This window comes from Leptopilina heterotoma, unplaced genomic scaffold (genome assembly GCF_015476425.1).
Source record: "Leptopilina heterotoma isolate Lh14 unplaced genomic scaffold, ASM1547642v1 Lhet_24, whole genome shotgun sequence".
In the NCBI taxonomy this organism is placed as follows: Eukaryota; Metazoa; Arthropoda; class Insecta; order Hymenoptera; family Figitidae; genus Leptopilina; species Leptopilina heterotoma.
The window spans coordinates 3664534-3681521 of record NW_025110956.1 but is presented as its reverse complement, the minus strand read 5'-3'; the positions used below and the strand labels follow the sequence as shown (position 1 = coordinate 3681521).

Genomic DNA, 16988 nt, shown 5'->3' with positions numbered 1-16988 from the left:
ACCGCTTAAACTTTAACCTTACAGCTTACAATTAATTCCATATCGCAATATTTAAACAATGGACCTGCTAATAATCTTCGTCCCTTTCAATTTGAATCGGTAATTTTTATTTTTTTCAACTACTGACAAGTCCTCTAATTTTTTACATTTTTTTGAAATTATATATACCTATTAAAATCTTTGTGATTTTTTTTCTTTGTGCAATGTTCTTGAACGTCATGAACAAAGGAAACTGGGTAGCAAGGAAAAAAGGAAAAAATTTATCCCCTTATGTTGATAATTGCTAGAATAGGGAAAATTATTAATACCGAAAGTATTCCATTAGAAATTGATGACTGTCAATTATTTTTTTTATGATTTGTGACTAAATTACATAAACATGAAAGTATAAACATTTTTTCTCTTGTTCGATATTGTAATGAAGTTACTGCGATTAGATTTATTGTTAAATAAAAATATTACTAGATTACTTAGAGTTGGATGTTTATTTTTTAAATATGATGACAATTTTCGGGTGTCAATTAAAGAGATGGGAAAATAAAAATAATGTTTGCTTCTCATTAACAAAGTGTCAAGTTCAGCGGTTGGTAGGAGTGTTTCTTTGGAGAGCTGTCATCGCCTGGGTCAGTTGGTAACAGGCCTTCAGCCTGTGTGTATGTTATTGGAAAGTTTATTTCCGTAGTGCGGGGTATACACGATTTTTCCCCAGTTTTATTTTTTTTGCGCCTTGTTCGACAAAGGAAATTAGTAACAGCGAGAGTTGATTGTTCGGTGATTCGAGAGGGATATTTGCGAGAGAGTTGAAAAGTGCTTTGACAACTAAAACCATCATGGAACCCTATCAAATCATTTGACCCTTAGGATTGACTCCAGGATCCGTGGATTGTGCTATATTGACTTGTACTTTCGATCGGTAAGACTAATTTCACAATTTGCAATCCTGAATTTCACCTAATCTCTTTTTTTCAATATTTTTTTATTTTCCCTACTCCTTTAGTTTCTGTTGCAATATTCTATTTTTTTCTAGACAGTCTATTTTTGAAACATATTTTTTCGATATCTGATTGTGATAGTTAAATTAGTGTAAAGAAAAATGATGAAATCAAACTTTCTTCTTCTCGTAAATTAAACTCGGACAGTCGACTACGATCCATATGTAGATTTCTACGATGAAATTGATTTTACTTTTTTACAAAAGAAGAAGAAAAAATACTAAATCCATATGCATGTGTGTGAAAATAATTATTGACTTGTAATTTATTCTTTAAAGCGTAATGATGAAAAGGATTTAAAATGAAATGAAATTTAAATAGTTTCCAGACTGGTTTGATTCATACGTTCGTTTTGAGAACAGGTCAGGGCTTGGGAATGAGGGAGTGAGACAGCTGTCATGATACACGAGGATAGAACAAGATTAAATTGTGCAACAATGATCAACATCGTCGAGTAGTATGTTGTCATTGATATCGCTTTGTTTTGATTCTAAGGCATTCGGCAGCTTTTCTTTTTTCTTATTTTTTGACGTGACTTTACCGTGTCTATCGTGTCTATTATTGTCAGTAGTGCTTGTGAATATTGCATTATACTTTACCTTGTAAATATGTCACCAATCGTCTTTGTTATTCAGATATTCAGTTTTTAATAAAATTTCAAAAAAATTTCTTAACGACTTTAATATTTCCCTTTAAATAAATTCAATTTTTTTTTAGAATAACAAATTTTCACTATATTTTTCTTAATTCCAAAGAGCCTTAAAGTCGATAATTGCTAATTAAAAAGTTGCCCCTGTATGTATGCAATTATGTTCATACGTCCGCTAAATTTTGTTCGGAAAGGACGCAAAAATTTTTTAAATGACGGAAAATTTACAGCAGTATAAAAGGTATAGATTCAAATTTATTTTAATTAACAAAGAATTATAACACTTTTCCGAATAATCTTAATTATTCCTCAAATTTTTTCAAATTTACATTTTATAATTTTCGTTATACATTGAGAAAATTTTTATTATCGAATCTGACGTAATTTTTAGTGTAAAAATTATCATCAAATATTAAAGTTTTTTTAAATTGTAAATTAGGTCAAATGTTATAGTATTTAATCGCAGTGAATTTTAGGTTAGAAAAAGTAATAAAAAATAATAAAAAATAATAATAAAACTTAAAAAAATAAAAATTTTACAAAATTCAATTCGTAGGAATAAATGTTAGGTTATGTAAATATTGTATGGAAAAAGTAATTATTTGAAAGGGGACAATTAAAGAAAATAATTCGGAATAATGAAAGTTAGAATAATTGTTGCAGTAACGGTTTAACTGTGGGTGATTCCCCCAACAAGATTTTAAAAAATACAATTCAGGCCTCGGATAGTATGACTTTTTTGGACTCTCAGATTATTTTCAAAATGGCGACTATTTTTGACTTTTCTTCCAAATGAAAAACAAAAATGCAACAAAATAACACTTTTTTGATATAAAATGCAGCAAAATAATTATATTCAATTGTTTCTAAATTATTTTCGAATAATTTTTTGAAATTTTGGAAAATTTTATTCATAATAATTAGTCTTTCATTAAAATTTAAAAAAATAAAATTTTGAAGAACTTTAGTTTCATATTTTGTTAAAATAATTGAATTTTAAAAAAATTTAATGAAAAATCTTGAAATAAAAATTATTGAAAATTTAAAATATTAAAAAAAATAATTCTTAGAATTTTTTTAAAATTAAATTACTTTCGATATTTTCAATTGGATATATCTGAAAATTCAAATATCTATAAAAAATAATTATACATATACATTAAAGGCATTTAAACCATTGTGACGTCACAGTTTGTGTAAAGCATATATATGTTCTAGAACTGTGACGTCATAATGGTTTAAATGCCTTTCAAATCTTTTAAGAATCAAATTTTTTTACAATAAATCAATAATATTATTAAAATTTTTAATTAAAATTCTCAAAAATATTGATCAGGTTTTTTAAAATTAACCAAAAAAAAAATTCCTTTAAAAATTTTAATTATTTTTGAAAATTTACAAATAACAATATTCTTGAAAAATAATTCTTAATAGAATTTTTATCATTATTTTTTAAAATCCAATTAATTATTAAAAAATAAATTAAAAATTTTAAAGATAACTATATTTTTAGATTTAATTAAAACTTTGGAATGATAATGTAGTAATTAAAATTCTTTAAAAACTTAAAAATTATTTTCTATTTCCCAAAAATTCTTTTAAAAATTCAATTATTTTCAAAAAATTTGCAAAATTTCAATTATTTAAAAATATTTTTAAAAAACTAATAAATAATAATTATTATTAATAATAATATAATAATAAAAAATAATAATTATTATTTTATAATTGAAGTAATTGAATTTTTCTATAATTTTTGAATAATTATTTAAAATAATTGATTTTTTTAAGGAAGAATCCGAGAAAGAATCGGAACAAAAGTTAGTTCAATGTAATAAGTAAATTCATATTTTATATATGAAAAAGATAAATTAACTTTTAAATTCGATTTAGTAGAAGTGTAAAGAATTTAATTTTCAACATTTTAAAATTTAAACAATTGAATGTAAATAATAATAACAAATTTCTGACAATTAGAAATTGCTAGATTTTAGAATCTAGTTTCTGTAAAAATGTTTAATGTATTCAGAAAAAAATTGCCGAATGAAAAAAAAGGATTTTTATTATTTTAGAAGCATTTTTTTTTTTAAAACATTATTTTTAGGTTGAAAATGCTAAATAAAACCCGAGCAGAGTTATTTAATTTTTTTATATGGAAATTCACTTGTTTATTTTTCTAACTAATTTCAAATCATACTTTTGTATTTCATACTTTTATTTTAAAAAATGATGATTTGAAATCAGTTAGAAACATAAACAAGTGAATTTTCATATAAAAAAATTGAATAACAATGGTTTTTTTTATCATTTTCAACCTAAAAACAGTGTTCTTTTTTTTCAAAAAAATGCTTCAAAAAAATAATAAAGAAATGTTTGAAGAAAAATAAAAATCCAAAAAGAGTCAGAATATTTTCTGGACGATTTTATTTTCCGACCATTAATTTCCTCTTTAAAAATTACTATAAAAGTAATTTTATGGAAGATTAAATTATTTTCTTGATATAATTAAAAATGTAGTCGAAGTCTCCGTTTAAGGTAACATAACCTAAAAATTACCAAACATTTCTTATTGCCAAAGATTTTAATTTTTAATCTAATGCAACTTTAAATTGTTGGAAATTAAATTCTTTAATCTTCCAGCTTCCACTAAAACAAATTAAAAATTTATGAACTGACTTTTGTTTCAGCTCCACAGTAGATTGTTCGGATTGTTCTTTAAAAATTCTAGAAAATAATTACTTTTTGAAAGGATTACAGTTTTAATTTTTCTAGAAATAATTATATTTCAAAAGGTTTGAAATTAAAAATTTTTAAATTTTAATTCTTTTAGAAATATAAATACCTAACAATTATTTAAATATTTGTTTAACAAAATTTTTAAATAATTAAATGTCGACATTAGTAAAAGCTCAGGGAAATACAAAATTAAATTTTTGTGATAACATTGAAAAAGTGAACTTCTTCGATTTTTGTATTTTAATAGCGACTGAATACGTTACTTTTTTGCACCTGAAAGTCGATCCGAGGCCTGACAATGAGAATATAGCTAATAAGCATAATAGTAAAAGTTAGTCTAGAGAAAGGAAACTCATTATTGCTCTACTTGAAAAAAATTATTATTCCTACCATAAAAAGCATGTTAAGTAATATTTAATCGATTTCGATCAATCAATTAAAATTTCAACTGACACTATAAGTTTTAAAAATTGTGTAAAAAATTAGCCCCAATGAAAAGAGATTTAGTTGAATTTTTAAGTTAAGACTTATATGAAAATTGTTAAATTTTCCGAGGAATTTGCAATGTTTTAATAAAAATTAAATATATTCCCAATAATAATCATATTACAGTTAAATATTTTTTTGTTTAAACTCAATATCAAATTTTGAAAAATTAAGCGCGTGCTGAGAACTGGTTGCAAGTTACAGCTTCATACAAAATATTTAATTTTAAAATTTAATTTCCAAAATTAAGTGGGTGACAGTTGCAGCTTCATTGTTTTTGTTGCTCTTTTTAAGAATGTCATAAATTAATATAAGGTATAAAATGTTTTTCGTAAACAAAAATCAATGTAGTCATTTCGATGCTTAGAACTCTTAATATCAAAACATTAAATGACAAATTGTGACGCGCACCTTCACTCTCTAAATCTGAATTAGTAGAAAGTTACTAATGAAATGACGAAAAGTCTCCCACCAAATGATTTAGTGATAATTTTACTAACAAATAGTGAAAGTTTACTAATTATTAGTAGATTTTACTAATTGCTTAGTAGAATTCTACTATAACAATTAGTAGAACTGTTTTATTAATAGTCGATAAAACAGTTTCACTAATTCATTTAGTAAAAAAGTGACTTTCAATTAGTGAAATTCTACTAAAACATTAGTAAAATATTACTAAAAATTAGTAATATTCTACTAATTGAAAAGGGGAAAAGTCTTCCATAAATATTTTACAAATTGCTACGAAAGTACAGAAAATTTACAGAACTCTGGAAGATTGCTGAAAATAAACGAATAATCCCATAACAGGAATTTATCAAATCTTTGATGAGTCACAACAAAGGCTATTAAAAATAAATTTTTGATTGTATCTAATGTTTAGAAATAAAAATTTTGTTAACAAAATCGCAAGTAAAATTGAATTATTTGTAGTTTTCCTATTCTTCATTCTTAAAATTATATTATGTACCTAAATTAAATGACATTATAAAATTGTGTCCTGACGCGGTGAAAGGGACATTACGTCTGAAAAAATTAATTATTAATGCTATTAATGTTATTAATGCTATTCTATCGATTGAAAGAATCTAGATAGTAAATAGAATGGTATCAATGACTCAAAATTAATTTTTTTAGGCGTAAAGGTCCCTTTCACCGCGTCAGGACACAAATTATATTTTATTATGTCAATAGTGAAAAATAAATATTTATTATATGCGTTTTTGAGAAGGTTTCTTTTAATTTCCATCAATATAATGAATCATATTTATTCAAATTTAGAAAGGACATATTACTCAATAAAAAAATTCTTTACACTTACACCTGACTTTCTTAATCTTTAGTATTAGTTTCATGAAATATTTTGTAACAGCTTTGTAATTATTTTATGTTGTTCTAAAAAATCAAAGCAGTGTGCGCGAACAATGTACGTTTTACTTTTTTTTTCTAAAAAAATGTCGTATTTTTAAAACTTAATATTTATGTACCTAAACAGACATTCAATTTTTAATTTTTTTAAAAAAAAACTGAATGCATTTGTTTGAATTAATTTTTTTTTAAATTGTTTGATAAAATACAAAAATTGAAAACATTTTTAAATTCTTATGAAACATTAAAAATACTTCGAACAACGTTAATTAAGAAAATGTCTTTTCTATACAAAGTTTGATATTTTTACAAAAGTGTAAAATAATTTAAAAACTATTGTGAAATATTTCCTGAAGCCAGTAAGCTTGCCAGTAAGATTAAGTGAATTTCATTAAGTGTAGACGATTTTTTACTGAATTCAATTATTGGTTTTATTAAGTATCATTTAGATAGCAAAAGATAGTTTATAATATAGAAATTAAAGTATAAAAGAATTGGTAAAATTTTTTTGATTTCACATTGAGATTTAATATTGGAATATCATTTTTATCTTTTTGTTTAATAAGGAAGTATGATTGAAAATTATTTTTTAAAAAACCAATGTAGTTTATAAAATTAAGATGCAAAAATGGTGATGCTACTTATGTAGGTCAATCATAAAGGTTATTACAGACTATAGAATTAATCAACATAGAGATAACTTTCATAGGAATAAATTATATCACAATGCTTTTTCTAAGCACAGAAAGTAGTTTAACTAATAACTAACTTTAACCAATAACCAACTCGTTTTTTTATTTAAGAAATAAGTAGGTTTAATGTCTTTAAATATACAATATATTTTACTGTGTAGTAATAATTATTAGCGTTAAAAAATTTGCCTCTTTTCTGTACATATATTAAGGTGGTTAAAGAAAATCGGAAAGATAATTTTAAAAGAAATAGTGTGTTAGACTTTAGTCCCTGCAATACTCAACTTTTACTAGATTGTGGTTTGGAATTGACTTTTCGCCTTTTCCAATTTACAGGCTACTCTCACTCGTTTTATTGCTCTGCTTTAAATTCTATTTGGTTAGTTTCATAATAACTAATCGTTTCAAGTTACACAGCTGTTGACAAGGTATAATATCAGGTCTTATGTAATAGTAAAAGATAGCAGTTATACACGTGTTAATGTAGCCTTGGTGCATACGAGACGTTACGTCGCGACGTTCGAGCATCGAATGATACAAATTCAAAGTACATGTTAAGATTTTCATTGTATTACATTACACGTGACAAAATGTAAACTTGGCAGTTATATTCTAAATATGATGAATATTTTTTGTGCTATACACATCGTCCCACTAAATGATTGGATACATTCGAACCATATGGAAAGGCCAAGTTTTTTACCAACTGAGGACAAAAATATTTAAAGGGGAGATAGATACCTTTTTAGACCTTTCAAAAAAGTAATTTTTGCGATAAATTTCTAAGTATTATTATTAATACTAAATTATAATTTTTGATCCTTGGTTTGCAAAAGTTCCTTTAAATTTTAGAAACCTGATTTAAAATTTGTATTCAACGATCCTAAAAACCTCTGAGCAACAAGGTTTCCATTAATTAATCAGTCCTTTGATTAGCAAAGTCGGAAAATGTTTTAAAAAAAAATTAAATAAATAAAAATAAATATTGTTGATGAATTTAAAATTTAACAATTGAGGGCCCGGATCCGAGAACCGACTCTCTGCTTTCTCTCTCTCTTCTGTGAGCCCTGAGTGAGTCGGCTTCCAGCTGCGTAGGGGACCTGCACGTTCACTGTAAAAACTGACGTTTCACTTGTGTTTCAAAACTAAATACATAATGTGTTTCGCATTTACGAAACATTGAATGCGTTTTGCTTGGAGTTATCTTAAGTTCGACTATGAAACAGATTTTCTTCTTCTCCTCAAAGAGATTTCAAAGTCGATGCGATTTAACCATTGAACCTCAATGTAAAAATCCAATCGACTTTGACTTCCCTTAGTCAACTGTCAGAACTGCAAAACAGATTTAATATATTACTTAATCAGAAAACCCTTTTCGTGTTCTAAATCTCTAAAACCGATGTATTAAGACATCCCAGTTTTTCAAACTGGGAGGACAGATTAGTCGCATCCTATTGCATCTCGATTTATCTGCAATTTTGATAGTAGCTTCAAAAATACATTCTTTTTGGAAGTACGTAGCCGTTTTTTGATTAAATGTAAACTTTTTTATAAATAATTTAGAGCGCATTTTATGCTCAAACATCGGTGTTTTTTTTAAAAGTGCAAGGCTTTCACAAAAATTGATTTAAAAATAAAACAATAGTTTGTAGATCATAAAACTTTTTGCTATTCTGTTCTAGGTCTCATACTTTAGAAGAAATCCGTCCTCCCGTGAAGACCTTTCAAAAAACATAAATTAAATAATGGACTCTATCGACACCATTTTGTAACAAAATAATAATTAAATAATATTTTTTCATACTACAATATATGTTAAATGAAGTGGTTAAATAGAAATTCCTTTTCTTTTTCCATATTCCCGCAATAAATTCTTAAAAATGAAACTATTTTACAACCTCTAGAGTAACTTTATCCCTTAAGGAGGTGTATCCCAAAATCGATTTTCTACAGATTCTTATAAAATTTTAAAGACATATTAATAGCTTTATTTTACATGTGTGGTTAAAATTTTATTGAATCTAACCGCACCGTTTTCAAGATATAAATTTATAAAGTTTGAAGCTTTCAATGGGAACAGTGAAAAAACATGTAAAATGACTATGTTTTTATTGATTAAAAAAAACGGCTTTACAGATCTTTGAAAAAAATTATTATGTTTTAAACGATATAATAGGGGAGAGTCTCCAGTTGTGAGACGGGTTTTATTTTTGAACCGTAAATTGTAAACGGGTAAACGAAATTGTAAATAAAATACACCGTTCGAAAGGTAACAGAAATACGCAACTTTTATTAAAAGAAAGTGTAGTGTTTCGATGAACTCAAAAAATTTTACGATACATTTTCCGAACACATCGCTTTTTTCAAAAAAAAAGTCTCCAGTTGTGAGACACTCATTAAAAATTGCTAAAATTTAATAAGTTTGACATAAAACGTTATGTTTAGTGGAAATAATTAAATATATTATTATATACTGAATAATAATATTTATTTGCCAAAATATGACTTTAAAAAAATAAACACAATTTAATAGCTTCAACAAGAGCGTTAAAATTGATTTCTTCTGAATCAATTGACTTTTTTCCACTTGACATGCCCAAAAATACTTAAAAAAAAATCAAAACAACATTTAAATAGGATGCCTGCAAAGTCGTATTTTTTATGCTGCCCAGATGGGTGTTGACACCGTCTCACAACTGGTGATATGCTGTGTCTCACACCCAGAAATTGGCGCTATTTTGAAAAAGGAAAATTAAATTATTTTCAACCGTAGATTGGAACAATGCAATGTTGCATCACAAAATATAAGGAAAACACTAAAAGAAAATGCATTACATTTACCTTTTGCAATTAATTAACTTGGAAAAAAAGTACTTTGTATTTATTGAAAAAACGCTTTTTAGTCGATTATCACACACAGTGTTGGTATTTAACAAAAACAGTTTATATATCCACTTCGGCGTACACGAAACAGTTGGCTCATATAAAACGAAATGTTTTTATATAAACCAATCGGCTTTTTAATATTGCATGTTAAAAAAAATTGACTGTCTCACAACTGGAGACTCTCCCCTATAATACAGCTTTTACTAAAATATGGAATTAATTGACCATTTAGTTAAGAAAATATTATATAAAGTTAGCAACTTTTATGCCTATTTGTCGTTAACGAAAAAGAGAAGGGAAGAAGCGGCATCAGCGCCTGAAATCTCTAGAGGAGAGAGAATTAAATCGAGAAAGAGATAGGTTTGAGCAGAACGCATGATATACATGTAAATTTTTAGAATAATATGTGTTATTATTAATCAAAAATATAACACTACGCTGATGCGCGGTTGCTAAATCTCAATCTAAATCTATTGAGATTGTGTGTTACTATATACAGATAAGCTGCTTTATGCGTTAGTCGTCCAGTGGAGCTCAAATTTTATCCACTAGAACCAACAGTAGTAAAATTACAAAACAGACCGTTTAAATGAGTACCCCTTGATAGGATAAACCTCCTTAAGATTTTGACTTGTAGTGAACCTCAACTTCTCTATTGCTTCAATTTTTTTATTTGCCAAATTATACAGGCCTTAATCACGAAGATCATTAATGGGCATGAGTGTAATTAGAAGTTATAAATTATAAATTGAAAATAGTAATAAAATAGTTTTGGGTACGGTGATATTACAATGAGCGAATCCTTAAAGGTTTGAAAAATAAGAATTTAAATAATCAGTGAATTTTTGCGGAGTGACAGTAAATAAATCTATATTAGGTTCGTTTGAAAGTATTGAATTAAATGTTGATAACATTCTAAAAATGGAATCGAAGTAGCCAATAGGACTCGAAGGATGAATAGGTGAAAATATTTCAGAAAATCTAGATTCTAACCGGGGAACTCTGAAATTAAGTGGGAGTAAATAGTGTTATTTAAGAAACCACAAATAAAACATTGAATAACAGTTCTTCGTTGCTCCTGGGTCAGTACATCAAATTCTTGTCAGAGTTCATTGTAATCGTAATGAATTGGTGGGTAGGCATGATAATTATTTTAAAAAGAAACAGTACTTAAGGAACCGTTGTTGAAGAAATAACGCCTAAATCTCGAATTTCAGATTTCTGATAGGTTCGTTGTTAATATTATAGACAGCTAAATATGGAGTTTTAGAATTTTAAAGAGTGACCACGCTACACTTGGAAAGGTTTAGAGAAAGTTTATTTTCCGAACACCAGGTGCTAAGTATTTGATATTTTTGTAAGGTTAGAGTATCCTCAAGGTTTTCAATAATGTGGAATAATTTAAGGTCATCAAAAAATAATAGGTTTTGAACATTAAGGATAGAGGTAACGTTATTTACATAGAGAACAAAGACTGCTGAACCAAGGACAGATTCCTGGGGCACACCAGAAGTAGCAAAATAAGGTGTGGAAGCAAAACCCTCGTACTAAACAATGTTTAGTCTGTTGGTCAAATAGGATTCTAAGATGGTAATTAAGTTAGGAGTTAATTAATTAACTCTAAAGAAGAAAGTTTTTGAAAGAGAATATTATGATCCACTTTATCAAAGGCCTTCGAGAAGTTAGTATAGGCAACGTCTACTTGGAGGTTACGTTAAAGTGCTTGATAAAGAAGATGTCTGAGGTTTAAAAGATTCGTAGGAACTGGAATCAATGCATGATTTAGAGTGAAAATTATGCACTTCTCGAAGACCTTATCGATTATAGACAGATGCATAATAAGAAGCGAACTGTTGAAATTCTAGTCATAGTTTTAGATGTATTCATAGTTTGTCAAAAGGATTACTGGTTACAAAAAATCTTTTATTGTATGGACGATCCACAAGTTTTGAACGTTCAAATGAACGAAATACTTTTTATTAAAAATATTTTCATAAATTACTGATTGCAATACAGATTAAAAGCATAAGTTTTATATTTAGAATCTTTATAATTAATTTTATTCATAGTGACATAAAATATTATAATAAAAATTGAATTTGTAGAAGAAGAAAATAAATTTCGTTCATTTGAACGTTCAGAACTTTAGGATCATTTGTATGGGTAGTTTCGTCAATAGAATCACAGTTTGTGTTCAGATTAATGATAGATAAGAAATCATTGTAGAGTGCAGGGTAGTCAACTCTTCTGAAATTAAAGCGAGGAATTTTAGAGGATAAAGAGGGGACTGGATTGAGGGATAAAGTATTAAAGATTTTAGGTAAGGTGATTATAGAAGGGGAGAGTGATATTTGTCAGGAGGAAAAAGTCGGTGATAAGCTTCAGATACAGATATGGGAAATTCATAGTAAACGAGATCCAAGACATTATTGAAAAAATGGGATGTAGCGTTGTACTGTTGTAGATTGAGCATAAGAGATACATTTTTCAAGATCTTAGGCTTCGAATTCCATTGGCAATTTGTCATTGGCAAGTTATTACATGTAAAGAAAGAGGATACGTTGAAATCTTCTAAAAATAAATATTGCGATTTATGAGTAATTTATTAATTGTTCAATAAAAGAGTCAAAAATTTTCTGAAGAACATGTACAAGTATTTTGAATGAGTTAGTTGTATTTTCACACTCACGGCACGATAATTATATAAATTATCCTATTAATATAAATCTCTCAGATCACTGTTACGCGACATCTTGTCCAGTTGTTCTCTTTTGACATATAATAAAATTCAGCCACACGGTTCGCCGAAGAAGTGTTTTATTAAAATTGTCGGATACCTACGAATTTCTTTAAATAAATGGGAGTTCGAGAAGCCAGTTAGTCAATCCAATAGTTTTTATTAAAATAAATAAACAAATGGCCGGACCCTCAAAACAACATAAAGTCAATAAAAATTAAAAAACTCAGGTTCTGCTTGAAGAAAAATACGTAGTACTTATATATTGACTGATATCTTCAATCTGTTTTTGTAAATACTAGTTCGGAATGTTAGGAAGATAGCTCAATAATGTTTAAATCGAAAATAAACGACTCAACACTCAAAACAGCATAAAAGTAATAATTGTCTAAAAATGTCTGTTTTCACATGAGGAAACATATGCAGAAAGAAATTTAGTAACTTTCATTTAAATAATATTTGTTGATAAATACACAGTTGAATTACTATTACTGACAAAGCTTCATCTACTCTTAGAAGTAGTGAACACAATTTTTAATTGCATGGTTGAAAATTTCGGTGATACAAGTATTAATTCTGCTAAATGTTGAACACAAGTTTAAATTACATAGCTCAAAATTTTTGTGTTATAAGTATTAATTGTGCTAAATTTTTCTATGTCTAAGAAACAATGACTAATGGCAATGCTCCATCTAATGGAAACGCTTTTGTCAAACTTCTTCGCAACATTAGTTATTTGCGGCAAATCTCACCAATCGACTGTCTAAAATACGTTACAAAATTTTATTGACTCAAAAAAAAGTCATTGACTGATTTTTTTCCCAGTATCTTGATCCAAATTATAAATCATGCAATGAAAATTTCAAATATAGTCTCAAGGATTCCAATACATTGTGACTCCAAAGTGAAATGAAATTACAGAACATGTTGCACATTTTTTCCAAAGATGACAAATGTGATGGGGATTTTTCGCAGAGCAAACAGTGGAATCCTGCTATCATGATTTTTCTGAAATCTGATTCTTACCAGACATCTAAAAATCACAAAGATTACATAGCCAAATTATATAAAATATAATATTTATTATTAGAAGTGATATTATTTAAATAAAAATGAATGATTTTTTCATATTAAGACAGACATTTTAAACTTTTATTGGTCTTTTGCTGTTTTGTGTGGTGAGGCATTTGTTTTTGATTTGGATACTATTGGCCTGACTTCCTATCATCCTGAACTATACTATTTACAGAAAAAATTAGTTACCAGTCTATGTACCACGCATTTTTACTTTACGTAAAACCTTATGTATTTAATTTTAATTCATTTTATGCTGCTTTGAGGTTCGGGGATTTTGTTTCTGATTCCAAAAACTATTGGATTAACTGCCTGGCACCCTTAACTATCATTTAGAAAAAGAAAATCTGAGGTACTCCAAAAGGTTAGGAAAATTCATCAACATTCCTAATCATTGTGTCAGCTTTGATGTCTCTGGATACTTATAAGTGACAGCATTTTGATAAATTACAGTTCAACGTAAGAATATATTTATTTATTTTTTCGAGACCAGGTTACGAATGCTTCCTGCAGGAATAGAGTGCAATTTCCCTGTATGTTTTCGGGTTGATGTTTTGCGATTAAACATTTGACATTTGCAGAAATATGTCTATGCAAAGTTTTGCGTTCATTGAAAATAACAATGCTTACTTATTCGAGCTGCAGTAAGCTTAACGGCAAACTGTCTTGACAAATCGTGAGTTTTAATTTTGAGCGCATGACATCTCGCAGAACATAACTGATTACTTCAGCCTTCTCTCGGCGCGTTCATGTTCTCTCGTCTTTTCACAGTAAAACATCGAGTGAATTTTTTGTGGCAGGGTAGTTTTTACTTCTTTTAACGAGGTTAAAATTAATGTTCTCTGTCTGTATAGTAAAGTTTATTTTTTGTGTAAATTTCCTTTTTCTCTTTCTGCTCTTTCTAAATGAGCTTCTTCAATTATTTTCTTAACATTTTTTTTCAATTCTCGAATAACCATACCAATTTCAAGTTTTTTCTGACCTTCTAAAACGTCTTGCCTAATGTTTTGTTAAAAGTTTCTACATTATTCTACTTATTCGGCATCATCTTACATCGATGACATCAAGTAGAAGAGCGCCACAAATTGGAATGTATGGAATGAACTCTAAAACAATGTATTGTAGAAACCTAGGTGCATAGAATTCATTCGTGATCTGTTTGGTAATAAAAGATTCTTCATTCAAAACTTTCTCAGTTGCGATATATTTAATGTAATATCTTTCGAAAGAAAGTGAATTTGAATAAATTGATATATGTATTTAATTTATACAGATATTCATACTCATAATCACATTTTATTTCTTATTTTTTCTATAATATCAAACATGTTGCTCATATTCTTCAGGTCGTCCTTTTCTTTAACACCTTCACTGGCAGGAACTCTATCTGAAAAGCCCTGAAAGTGAAGGGGTTAATCCAAGCTCCACACAAAACTTCTAACGATTTAGCAGCTGTTTCTTTCTTTTTTGCAATAAATACAGTTGGTAGCTCCTCGAAAATTGTATCCAGGTCCGAGATGTTCCTACATAGTAATAACAAACCAAAGAAGTCCAAAAACATTTTCTTGTTTTTTCACATTCAAGATATTTTTCTTTAATGGTCACAGAAGCACGATGCAAAACATGTGCTATGCATGTTAGCAAAAGCGTCAAATTTACTAAATCACTCATCACTTCTTCAGTAACGTATCGGTATGCTAATTCTAAATATTCACAAAATAAAATTCCGTTCCAATCCTTAGAAATAGCATTGAGTGATGGCCATGACCAGTCGACAACTGTGGCTTTAAAAAAACATGCTACTCTCCTTTTGACATCTCAGAGCTAATTTTATGTATTGTATCAACATTAACAATTTTTTGTGGATGGTCTATATTCCACATCTTAATATTACTTTCTTCAATCCCGTTGTAAAAAACGTGTTGTATATGAGTTCTCCAGATCTTTGATTAAAAACCGATAATAATGTTTATTTATATTTGTTTACGCACAATAGACTTATAATACTATATTCGCGTCATTTTTATAATTATATCTGTGGTTTTTAAATGACAAATTTCATAGAAATTTCATTTTAATCTCTATAATGTATCTTATAGTTTGCCTAATGATATTTATATCGTAAGTTTTTGTAAATTCATTAATTGTCTAACTAGTTGTAAAATTTCTGCTGTATTTGTATCAATTTCTACGTTATCAGCATAAAAGTTCTACCTTTAAATGCATGGGACGTCAGTATACTACGATTGCAAGAGATCCATGCTATTTTAGTATATGTTTCATGCAACTGAGGTATAAGGACACGCCTCTTAAGCAGGGCGTTCATACAAAATTACCATAGGAAGTCTTCATACTAAAAACACTTGATTTTTCTCTCCGTGTAGCAGTGTTTTGGTATACGGATGGACGGAGCTATGTAAATCCTAGTACTCTAGGCGTAAACAAATCTCGGAATACGTCCTGAATTAAAAAGTAAATCGCTTAATTTCGTTTGTTGTCTGTTCCTTCTTGCCGAAGAGATCACTCCCGATATTCTACATCCAGATTTTCAATTATTTCCGTACTTAAATACTCTGTGCGTACGCTGATAAATCCTTTTTTATACAACAATGGATCTGGCAGATCAACTCTGAATATTTTTGATTTCAATATATTGCAACAAAGCAAAGTGTTTGCATCACTTCTTTGCTGACACTAAATTCTTGTTTAATTATGACCAATGACGAAGATTCTCCTGTTGCTCCCAATAATGGTTGCTATCAGTTTACCTATGACTATGGGGTCGTATTTCCCAAGTTTCTATCTCCAATAACTGACTCCATCAGCACCAGGAAGAGAGAGTCGAAATATTAATCGTATTGTACAATGACGTCAAGGTTTTCGGCCGTCCATACCAATTTTGAACACTCTCTCCTTCGCGTTACTGCTACTCGTGGGTCAGACTTCTAGGAAGATGAAGAGACGTGGTTTATCTGTTTCCATATTTATGGCTGGCAAATTCCTTCGTGTGTTCTGAAAAATCAGCTTCCAACCTTTCTGAGGACGATAGCTTTGATGAGTTAAAGATCGTTGAGCCTATTACAAACGTAACCAAAATTTTTGGAAGAAATTAAACTTCCAGGACAGAAAAAACAGTTCGAGAGGGAAATCAGAAAATAAATGAGTAATACATCATTCTGTATCCAGACAAAAATGAATGATCCGAACCCCTTCTCAAGGTAGTCACTCCTCTTTTCCTCGCAATTCCAACAGAGCCAATGGAAACAGATGATCAGATGGCATTAATCTTTGGAAGAAATACACAACCATAATCATAACACAATCATAAGTTTTGCTATTTATTCTCTCTTTTGTGTATTTTCTCGGGG

General features: G+C 28.3%; 1 protein-coding gene across 2 annotated transcripts in view; it reads left to right on the top strand.

The window, feature by feature from the left end:
- Nucleotides 1-603: 603 nt before the first annotated feature.
- The window catches only part of LOC122502845, a 44284-nt gene continuing 27899 nt past the window's right edge, over nucleotides 604-16988 (top strand). Inside the window, exons 1-2 of one of the 2 annotated variants that reach the window (XM_043613135.1) lie at nucleotides 604-913; nucleotides 1314-1882. The gene's annotated coding sequence lies outside the window, so the exon portion shown is untranslated. The remainder of the gene's footprint in view (nucleotides 914-1313; nucleotides 1883-16988) is intronic. The other variant, XM_043613134.1, reaches the window with a different exon arrangement.